The sequence below is a fragment of the Schistocerca gregaria genome, chromosome 1 (assembly GCF_023897955.1).
Source record: "Schistocerca gregaria isolate iqSchGreg1 chromosome 1, iqSchGreg1.2, whole genome shotgun sequence".
NCBI lineage: Eukaryota > Metazoa > Arthropoda > Insecta > Orthoptera > Acrididae > Schistocerca > Schistocerca gregaria.
The window spans coordinates 31,967,170-31,979,531 of record NC_064920.1 but is presented as its reverse complement, the minus strand read 5'-3'; positions in this window follow the sequence as shown (position 1 = coordinate 31,979,531).

Below are 12,362 nucleotides of genomic sequence, written 5' to 3'. Positions count from 1 at the left end.
TTCCCACTATATCTAACTTTAACCTATCCATTTCCCTTTTTAAATTTTCTAACCTACCTGCCCGATTAAGGGATCTGACATTCCACGCTCCGATCCGAAGAACGCCAGTTTTCTTTCTCCTGATAACGACATCCTCCTGAGTAGTCCCCGCCCGGAGATCCGAATGGGGGACTATTTTACCTCCGGAATATTTTACCCAAGAGGATGCCATCATCATTTAATCATACAGTAAAGCTGCATGTCCTCGGGAAAAATTACGGCTGTAGTTTCCCCTTGCTTTCAGCCGTTCGCAGTACCAGCACAGCAAGGCCGTTTTGGTTAATGTTGCAAGGCCAGATCAGTCAATCATCCAGACTGTTGCCCCTGCAACTACTGAAAAGGCTGCTGCCCCTCTTCAGGAACCACACGTTTGTCTGGCCTCTCAACAGATACCCCTCCGTTGTGGTTGCACCTACGGTACGGCCATCTGTATCGCTGAGGCACACGCAAGCCTCCCCACCAACGGCAAGGTCCATGGTTCACGGTTCATGGTTCATCAAGTTGATGTCATAGCCAGTAAGCAGCAGTACAATTCAAGTTTTAGTTATCGATTTATTACTTTTTAGACGGCTTTCATGCCTTGGACATGATCTAGGACCATAAGATTTTGCATGAAGGTAGGTCTAGCACCCACGTTGCATGGGAGAATGTGAAAAGTGTTCATATGTAGTAAAAACCAGAAAAATCCGCACGTTTTCGGCATTTGCTATGGAATCAACTTCAGGCCATATCGTCACATTTGCCGCTCTTCTTTCTGAAACGATTATATTTATCGTGTGCACAGCTACGTCGCGTGCTGTGGTATGCGGAGACACTATATGCACAATAGTAGAACACAGAAGAAGCTTCTAAGTTGATGTAATAGCCAGTAAGCAGGAGTACAATTCAAGTTTTAGTTATCGATTATTGACCTTTTAGACGGCTTTTGTGCCTTGGCCAAGATCTAGGACCTTACGATTTTGCATGAAGGGTGGTCTAGCACCCAAGTTGCATCGGAGAATGTGAAAAGTGTACATATGTATCAAAAACCTCAGAAACCCGCACGTTTTCGTCATTTGCTATCGAATCAACCATATGCCACATCGTCACATTTGCCGCTCTTCTCTCTGAAACGATCATATTTATCGTGTGCAAAGCTACGTCGCGTGCTGTGGTATGCGGAGACACTATACGCACCATAGTAGAACACAGAAGAAGCTTCTATGTTGATGTAATAGCCAATAAGCAGCAGTTCAATTCAAGTTTTAGTTATCGATTATTGACTTCTTAGACGGCTTTGGTGCCTTGGACATGAGCTAGTACCTTAAGGTTTGCATGAAGGGAGGGCTAGCACTCACTTGCATGCGAGGATGTGAGAAGTTTTCATATGTATTAAAAACCTGAGAAATCCGCACCTTTTCGTCATTTGCTATCGAATCAACTTTATAACAGATCGACACATTTGCCACTCTTTACTCTGAAACGATTATAATTATCCTGTGCAAAGCTATGTCGCGTGCTGTGGTATGCGGAGTCACTATACGCACCATAGTAGAACACAGAACAAGCTTCTAAGTTGATGTAATAGCCAATAAGCAGCAGTACAATTCAAGTTTTAGTTATCGGTATTTGACCTTTTAGTCGGCTTTTGTGCTTTGGCCATAATCTAGGACCTTAAGATTTTGCATTAAGGGTGGTCTATCATCCACGTTGCACGGGAGAATGTGAAAAGTGTTCATATGTAGTAAAATCCTGAGAAATACGCACGATTTCGTCATTTGCTATCGAACCAACTTCATTCCAGATCGTCACATTTGCCGCTCTTCTCAATGGAACGATTATATTTATTGTGTGCAAAGCTATGTCGCGTGCTGTGGTATGCGGAGACACTATACGCACTATAGTAGAACAAAGAAGAAGTTTCTAAGTTGATGAAATAGCCAGTAAGCAGCAGTACAATTCAAGTTTTAGTTATCGATTATTGTCTTCTAGACGGCTTTGGTGCCTTGGCCATGATCTAGGACCTTAAGATTTTGCATTAAGGGTGGTCTGCCACCCACGTTGCATGGGAGAAAGTGAAAAGTGTTCATATGTAGCAAAAACCTGAGAAATCGGCACGTTTTCGGCATTTGCTATCGAATCAACTTCATGCCATATCGTCACATTTGCCGCTCTTCTTTCTGAAACGAATATATTTATCGTGTGCAAAGCTACGTCGCGTGCTGTGGTATGCGGAGACACTATACGCACCATAGTTGAACACAGAAGAAGCTTCTAAGTTGATGTAATAGCTAGTAAGCAGGAGTACAATTCAAGTTTTAGAATCGATTATTGACCTTTTAGACGGCTTTTGTGCCTTGGCCATGATCTAGGACCTTACGATTTTGCATGAAGGGTGGTCTAGCACCCACGTTGCATCGGAGAATATGAAAAGAGTACATTTGTAGCAAAAACCTAAGAAATCCTCACGTTTTCGTCATTTGCTATCGAATCAACCACATGCCACATCGTCACATTTGATGCTCTTCTCTCTGAAACGATCATATTTATCGTGTGCAACGCTATGTCGCGTTCTGTGGTATGCGGAGACACTATACGCACCATAGTAGAACACAGAACAAGCTTCTATGTTGATGTAATAGCCAGTAAGCAGCAGTTAAATTCAAGTTTTAGTTATCGATTATTGACTTCTTAGACGGCTTTGGTGCCTTGGACATGAGCTAGGACCTTAAGGTTTGCATGAAGGGAGGGCAAGCACTCACTTGCATGCGAGGATGTGAGAAGTTTTCACATGTATTAAAAACCTGAGAAATCCGCACGTTTTCGTCTTTTGCAATTGAATCAACTTTATACCAGATAGACACATTTGCCACTCTTTACTCTGAAACGATTATAATTATCCTGTGCAAAGCTATGTCGCGTGCTGTGGTATGCGGAGTCACTATACGCACCATAGTAGAACACAGAACAAGCTTCTAAGTTGATGTAATAGCCAATAAGCAGCAGTACAATTCAAGTTTTAGTTATCGATTTTTGACCTTTTAGACGGCTTTTGTGCCTTGGCCATAATAGAGGACTTTAAGATTTTGCATTAAGGGTGGTCTAGCATCCACGTTGCATGGGAGAATGTGAAAAGTGTTCATATGTAGTAAAAACCTGAGAAATCCGCACGTTTTCGTCATTTCCTATCGAATCAACCTCATGCCATATCGTCACATATGCCGCTCTCATCTCTGAAACGATTATATTTATCGTGTGCAAAGCTATGTCGCCTGCTGTGGTATGCGGAGACACTATACGCACCATAGTAGAACACAGAAGAAGCTTCTAAGATGATGTAATAGCCAGTAAGCAGCGGTACAATTCAAGTTTTAGTTATCGATTATTGACCTTTTAGACGGCTTTTGTGCCTTGGCCAAGATCTAGGACCTTAAGATTTTGCATGAAGGGTGGCCTGGCAACCACGTTGCATGGGAGAATATGAAAAGTGTTCATATGTAGCAAATACCTGAGAAATCCGCATGTTTTCGTCATTTGCTATCGAATCAACTTCATGCCACGTCGTCACATTTGCCGCTCTTCTCTCTGAAACGATCATATTTATCGTGTGCAATGCAATATCGCGTGCTGTGGTATGCGGAGACACTATACGCACCATAGTAGAACACAGAAGAAGCTTGTAAGTTAAAGTAATAGGCAGTAAGCAGCAGTACAGTTCAAGTTTTAGTTGTCAATTATTGATTTTTAGATGGCTTTGGTTACTTGGATATGAGCTAGGACCTTAAGATTTTGCATGAAGTGAGGTCTAGCAACCACGTTGAACGGGAGAATGTGAAAAGTGATCATATGTAGTAAAAACCATAGAAATCCAAACTTTTCGTCATTTGCTATCGAATCAACTTCATGCCAGGTCGTCACATTTCGGCTCTTCTCAATGAAACGATTATATTTATCGTGTGCAAAGCTATGTCGCGTGCTGTGGTATGTGGAGACAATATACGCACCAAAGTAGAACACAGAAGATGGCTCTAAGTTGATGTTATAGCCAGTAAGCATCAGTACAATTCAAGTTTTAGTTATCGATTTATTACTTTTTAGAAGGCTTTCGTGCCTTGGACATGATCTAGGACCATAAGATTTTGCATGAAGGTAGGTCTAGCACCCACGTTGCTTGGAAGAATGTGAAAAGTGTTCATATGTAGTAAAAACCTGAAAAATCCGCACGTTTTCGTCATTTGCTATGGAATCAACTTCATGCCAGATTGTCACAATTGCCGCTCTTATATCTGAAACGATTATACTTATCGTGTGCAAAACTATGTCGCGTGCTGTGGTATGCGGTGACACTATACGCACCACAGTAGAACACCGAAGAAGTTTCTAAGTTGATGTAATAGCCCGTAACCTGTAGTACAATTCTAGTTTTAGTTATCGTTTATTGACTTTTTGAACTTTTTGGTGCCCTGGACATCAGTTAGGACCTTACGATTTTGCATTAAATGAGGTTTAGCCAACAACTTGCTTAGGAGAATGTGAAATGTGTTCATATGTAGTAAAAACGTGAGAAATCCGCACGTTTTCGGCATTTGCTATCGAATCAACTTCATGCCATATCGTCACATTTGCCGCTCTTCTTTCTGAAACGATTATATTTATCGTGAGCACAGCTACGTCGCGTGCTGTGGTATGCGGAGACACTATATGTACCATAGTAGAACACAGAAGAAGCTTCTAAGTTGATGTAATAGCCAGTAAGCAGGAGTACAATTCAAGTTTTAGTTATCGATTATTGACCTTTTAGACGGCTTTTGTGCCTTAGCCAAGATCTAGGACCTTACGATATTGCATGAAGGGTGGTCTAGCACCCAAGTTGCATCGGAGAATGTGAAAAGTGTACATATGTAGCAAAAACCTCAGAAATCCGCACGTTTTCGTCATTTGGTATCGAATCAACCACATGGCACATCGTCACATTTGCCGCTCTTCTCACTGAAACGATCATATTTATTGTGTGCAAAGCTACATCACGTGCTGTGGTTTGCGGAGACACTATACGCACCATAGTAGAACACAGAAGAAGCTTCTATGTTGATGTAATAGCCAGTAAGCAGCAGTTCAATTCAAGCTTTAGTTATCGATTATTGACTTCTTAGACGTCTTTGGTGCCTTGGACATGAGCTAGGACCTTAAGGTTTGCATGAAGGGAGGGCTAGCACTCACTTGCATGGGAGGATGTGAGAAGTTTTCATATGTATTAAAAACATGAGAAATCCGCACGTTTTCGTCATTTGCTATCGAATCAACTTTATACCAGATCGACACATTTGCCACTCTTTACTCTGAAACGATTATACTTATTGTGTGCAAAGCAATGTCGCGTGCTGTGGTATGCGGAGACACTATACGCACCATAGTAGAACACAGAAGAAGCTTGTAAGTTGAAGTAATAGCCAGTAAGCAGCAGTACAGTTCAAGTTTTAGTTGTCAATTATTGATTTTTAGACGGCTTTGGTTACTTGGATATGTGCTAGGACCTTAAGATTTTGGATGAAGTGAGGTCTCGCAACCACGTTGAACGGGAGAATGTGAAAAGTGTTCATATGTAGTAAAAACCATAGAAATCCAAACGTTTTCGTCATTTGCTATCGAATCAACTTCATGCCAGTTCGTCACATTTCGGCTCTTCTCAATGCAACGATTATAATTATCGTGTCCAAAGCTATGTCGCGTGCTGTGGTATGTAGAGACAATATACGCACCATAGTAGAACGCAGAAGATGCCACTAAGTTGATATTATAGCCAGTAAGCAGCAGTACAATTCAAGTTTTAGTTATCGATTATTTACTTTTCAGACGGCTTTCGTGCCTTGGACATGATCTAGGACCTTAAGATTTTGCATGAAAGTTAGTCTAGCACCCACGTTGCATGGGAGAATGTGAAAAGTGTTCATATGTAGTAAAAACCTGAAATATCGGCAAGTTTTCGTCATTTGCTATGGAATCAACTTCATGCCAGATCGTCACATTTGCCGCTCTTATCTCTGAAACGATTATACTTATCGTGTGCAGAACTATGTCGCGTGCTGTGGTATGCGGAGACACTATACGCACCATAGCAGAACACAGAAGAAGCTTCTGAGTTGACGTAATGGCCAGTAAGCATCAGTACAATTCAAGTTTTAGTTATCGATTATTGACTTTTTAGACGGCTTCGGTGCCTTGGACTTGAGTTAGGACCTTAAGGTTCTGCATCAAGGGAGGTCTAGCACCCACGTTGCACAGGAGAATGTGAAATGTGTTCAGATGTAGCAAAAACCTGAGAAATCCGCACGTTTTCGTGATTTGGTCTCAAATCAGCTTCATGCCAAATTGCCACATTTGCCACTCTTCTCTCTGAAACGATTATATTTATCGTGTGCAAAGCATTGTCTCGTGCTGTGGTATGTGGAAACACTATAAGCACCATAGTAGAACACAGAAGAAGCCTCTATGTTGATGCAATAGCCAGTATTCAGCAATACAATTCAAGTTTTTGTTATCGATTATTGACTTTTTACACGGCTTTGGTGCCCAGGACATAAGCTAGGACCTTAAGATTTTGCATGAAGTGAGGCATAGCACCCACGTTGCATGGGGGAATGTGAAAAATATTCATATGAAGTAAAAACCCTAGAAATCCGAAGGTTTTCGTAAGTTGCTATCGAATCAACTTCATGCCAGATTGCCACATTTGCCACTCTTCTCTCTGAAACGATTATATTTATCGTGTGCAAAGCATTGACTTGTGCTGTGGTATGCGGAAACACTATAAGCACCATAGTAGAACACAGGAGAAGCTTCTAATTTGATGTAATAGCCAGTAAGCAGCAGTTCAAGTCAAGTTTTAGTTATCGATTATTGAATTTTAAGACGGCTTTGGTGCCTTGGACATGAGCTAGGACCTTAAGATTTTGCATGAAGGGGGGCCTAGCATCCACGTTGCAAGAGAGAATGTTTAAAGTGCTCATATGTAGTAAAAACCTGAGAAATCCGCACGTTTTCGTAATTTGCTATCGAATCAATTTCATGCCAGGTCGTAACATTTGCCGCTCCTCTCTCTGAAACGATTATATTTATCGTGTACAAAGCTATGTCGCGTTCTGCGGTAAGCGGAGACACTATACACACCATAGTAGAACACAGAAGAAGCTTCTAAGTAGATGTAATAGCCAGTAAGCAGCAGTACAATTCAAGTTTTAGCTATCGATAATTGACTTTTTAGACGGCTTTAGTCTCTTGGACATGAGCTGGGACCCTAAGATTTTGCATGAAGGGAGGTGTAGCACCCACGATGTATGGGAGAGTGTGAAAAGTGTTCATATGTAGTAAAAACCTGAGAAATCCGCACGTTTTCTTCATTTGCTCCCGAATCAACTTCATGCTAGATCGTCACATTTGCCGCTCTTCTCTCTGAAGCGATTATATTTATCGTGTGCAAAGATATGTTGCGGGCTGTGGTATGCGGAAACATTATTCGCACCATAGTAGAACAGAGAAGAAGCTTCTAAGTTGATGTAATAACCAGCAAGCAGCTGTACAATTCAAGTTTTCGTTATCGATTATTGACTTTTTAGGCGGCTTTGGTGCATAGGACATGAGCTAGGACCTTACGATTTTGCGTGAAGGGAGGTCTAGCAAGCACGATGCATTTGAGAGTGTGAAAAGTGTTCATATGTAGTGAAAACCTGAGAAATCCGCACGTTTTCATCATTTGCTATCGAATAAACTTCATGTCAGGGTGTCCCATTTGCCGCTCTTCTGTGTGAAGCCTTGAAAGTTATCGTGTGAAAAGCTATGTCGCGTTCTGCGGTAAGTGGAGACACTATACACACCATAGTAGAACACAGAAGACGCTCATAAGTTGATGTAATAGCCAGTAAGCAGCAGTACAATTCAAGTTTTAGCTATCGGTTGTCGACTTTTTAGACGGCTTTGGTGCCTTGGACACGTGATCGGGCCTTAAGTGTTTGCATGAAGGGAGGTGCAGCACCCACGGTGCATGGGAGAATGTGAAAAGTATTAATATATAGTAACAACCTGAGAAATCCGCACGTTTTCGTCAGTTGCTATCCAATCAACTTCATGCTAGATCGTCACTTTTGCCGCTCTTCTCTCTGAAGCGATTATATTTATCGTGTGCAAAGCTATGTCGCGAGTTGTGGTATGCGGAGACACAATACGCACCGTAGTAGAATACATAAGAAGCTTCTAAGTTGATGTAATAGCCAGTAAGCAGCAGTACAATTCAAGTTTTAGTTATCGATTGTCGACTTTTTAGACGGCTTTGGTGCCTTGGAAACGAGCTAGGTCCTTATGGTTTTGCATGAAGGGAGATCCAGCACCCACGGTGCAAGGGAGAATGTGGAAAGTGATCATATGTAGTAAAAACCTTAGAAATCTTCACGTTTTCGTCTTTTGCTGTCGAATCAACTTCATGCCAGATCGTCACATTTACCGCTCTCCTCTCTGAAACGATTATATTTATAGTGTGCAGAGCTATGTCGCGTGCTGTGGTATACGGAGTCACTGTACGCACCATATTAGAACACAGAAGAAGCTTCTAAGTTGATGTAATAGCCAGTAAGCAGCAGTACAATTCAAGTTTTAGTTATCGATTGTCGACTTTTTAGACGGCTTTGGTGCCTTGGAAACGAGCTAGGTCCTTATGGTTTTGCATGAAGGGAGGTCCAGCACCCACGGTGCAAGGGAGAATGTGGAAAGTGATCATATGTAGTAAAAACCTTAGAAATCTTCACGTTTTCGTCTTTTGCTGTCGAATCAACTTCATGCCAGATCGTCACATTTACCGCTCTCCTCTCTGAAACGATTATATTTATAGTGTGCAGAGCTATGTCGCGTGCTGTGGTATACGGAGTCACTGTACGCACCATATTAGAACACAGAAGAAGCTTCTAAGTTGATGTAATAGCCAGTAAGTAGCAGTTCAATTCAAGTTTTAGTTATTGATTATTGACTTTTGAGACGGCTTCGGTGCATCGGACATGAGCTAGGACCTTACGATTTTGCATGAAAGGAGGTCTAGCACCACGTTGCAAGGGAGAATGTGAAAAGTGTTCATATGTAGAAAAAACTTTCGAAATCCGAACGTTTTCATCATTTGCTATCGATTCAACTTCATGCCAGAACGTCACATTTGCCGCTCTTCTCTCTGTAACGATTATGTTTCTGTGTGCAAAGCTATGTCGCGTGCTGTGGTATGAGGAGACGTTATATGCCCCATAGTAGAACACAGAAGAAGCTGCTAAATTGATGTAATAGCCAGTAAGCAGTAGCACAATTCATGTTTTAGTTATCGATTGTTGATTTTTAGACCGCTTTGGTGCCTCGGACATGAGCTAGGACCTTACGGTTTTGCATGAAGTGAGGTCTCGCACCCACGTTGCACGGGAGAATGTGAAAAGTGTTCATATGTAGAAAAAACCTGAGAAATCCGCGCGTTTTCGTCATTTGCTATCGAATCAACTTAATGACAGTTCGTCACATTTGCCGCTCATCTCTCTGAAACGATTATATTTATTCTGTGCAAATGTATGTCGCGTGCTGTGGTATTCTGAGACATTATTCGCACCATAGTAGAACAGAGAAGAAGCTTCTAAAATGATGTAATAGCCAGTAAGCAGCTGTACAATTCAACTTTTAGATATCGATTATTGAATTTTTAGACGGCTTCGGTGCATCGGACATGAGCTAGGACCTTACGATTTTGCATGAAAGGAGGTCTAGCACCACGTTGCAAGGGAGAATGTGAAAAGTGTTCATATGTAGAAAAAACTTTCGAAATCCGAACGTTTTCATCATTTGCTATCGATTCAACTTCATGCCAGAACGTCACATTTGCCGCTCTTCTCTCTGTAACGATTATGTTTATGTGTGCAAAGCTATGTCGCGTGCTGTGGTATGAGGAGACGTTATATGCCCCATAGTAGAACACAGAAGAAGCTTCTAAGTTAATGTAATAGCCAGTAATCAGCAGTTCAATTCAAGTTTTAGTTATCGATTATTGACATTTTAGACGGCTTTGGTGCCTTGGACATGATCTAGGACCTTAAGATTTTGCATGAAGGGAGGTGAAGCACCCACGTTGCATGGGAGAATGTGGAAGGTGTGCATATGTAGCAAAAACCTGATAAATCCGCACGTTTTCTTCAGTTGCTATCTAATCAACTTCATGCCACATCGTCACATTTGCCGCTCTTCTCTCTGAAACGATCATATTTATCGTGTGCAAGGCTTTGTCGCGTGCTGTGGTATGCGGAGACACTATACGCACCATAGTAGAACACAGATGAAACTCCTAAGTTGACGTAATACCCAATAAGCAGCGGTAAAATTCAAGTTTTAGTTGTCGATTATTGACTTTTTAGACTGCTTTAATGCCTTCGACATGGGCTAGGATCTTAAGATTTTGCATGAAATGAGGTGTAGCACCCACGTAAAATGGGAGAATGTGAAAAGTGTTCATATGTAGTAAAAACCCAAGCAATCCACACGTTTTCGTCATTTGCTATCGAATTAACTTCATGCCAGATCGTCACATTTGCCGCTCTTCTCTCTGAGACGATTATATTTATCGTGTGCAAAGCTGTGTCGCGTGCTGTGGTATGCGGAGACACTATACGCACCATAGTAGAACACAGAAGAAGTTTCTAAGTTGATGTAATAGCCAGTAAGCTGCAGTACAATTTAAGTTTTAGTTGTCGATTATTGACTTTTTACACGGCTTTGGTGCCTTGGACATGAGCTACGACCTAAATATTTTGCATGACGGGAGGTGAAGCACCCACATTGCATGGGAGAATGTGGAAGGTGTGCATATGTAGCAAAAACCTGCGAAATCCACGCGTTTTCTTCAGTTGCTATCTAATCAACTTCATGCCACATCGTCACATTTTCCGCTCTTCTCTCTGAAACGATTATATTTATCATGTGCAAAGCTTTGTCGCGTGCTGTGGTATGCTGAGACACTACACGCATTATAGTAGAATACAGAAGAAGCTCCCCGGTTGATGTAATAGCCAGTAAGGAGCAGTACAATTCTAGTTTTAGTTATCGATTATTGACTTCTTAGACTTCTTTGGTGCCTTGGACATGAAGTACGACCTTAAGATTTTGCAAGGAAGGTCTAGCACCCACTTGCATGCGAGAATGTGAGAAGTGTTCATATGTAGTAAAAACCTGAAAAATCCGCAAGTTTTCGTCTTTTTCTGGCAAATCACCTTCATAACAGATCGCCACATTTTCCACTCTTCTCTCTGAAACGATTATATTTATCGTGTGTAAAGCTATGTCGCGTGGTGTGGCATGCGGAGACGTTATGCGCAACATAGTATTCCACACAAGAAGCTTCTAAGTTGATGTAATAGCCAGTAAGCAGCTGTACAATTCAAGTTTTAGTTGTCGATTATTGACTTTTTAGACGGCTTTGGTGCCTTGGACATGAGGTAGGACCTTACGATTTTGCATGAAGGGAGGTCAAGCACCCACGTTGCATGGGAGAATGTGGAAAGTTTTCATATGTAGTAAAAGCATGAGAAATCTGCATGTTTTCGTCTTTTGCTATCGAATCAACTTCAAGCCACATCGTCACATTTGCCGCTCTTCTCTCTGAAACGATCATATTTATCGTGTGCAAAGCTATGTCGCATGCTGTGGTATGCGGAGACACTATACGCACCATAGTAGAACACAGATGAAACCCCTAAGTTGATGTAATAGCCAGTAAGCAGCGGTAAAACTCAAGTTTTAGTTATCGATTATTGACTTTTTAGACTGCTTTAATGCCTTCGACATGCGCTAGGATCTTAAGGTTTTGCATGAAATGAGGTGTAGCACCCACGTATCGTAGGAGAATGTGAAAAGTTCTCATATGTAGTGAAAACCTGAGAAATACGCACGTTTTCGTCATTTGATCTCGAATCAACTTGATGCCAGGTCGTCACATTTGCCGCTCTTCTCTCTGAAACGATTATTTTTATCGTGTGCAAGGCTTTGTCACGTGTTGTGGTATGCAGAGACACGATACGCACCATAGTAGAACTTAGAAGAAGCTTCTTACTTTATGTTATAGCCAGTAAGCGCCAGTACAATTCAAGATTTAGTTATCGATTATTGACTTTTTAGACGACTTTGGTGTCTCCGACATGAGCTAGGACCTTAAGATTTTGGATGAAGTGCGGTCTAGCACCTACATTGCATGGGAGATTGTGAAAAGTGTTCATATGTAGTAAAAACCTGAGAAATCCGCACGTTTTCGTCATTTGCTATCGAATTAACTTGATGCCACA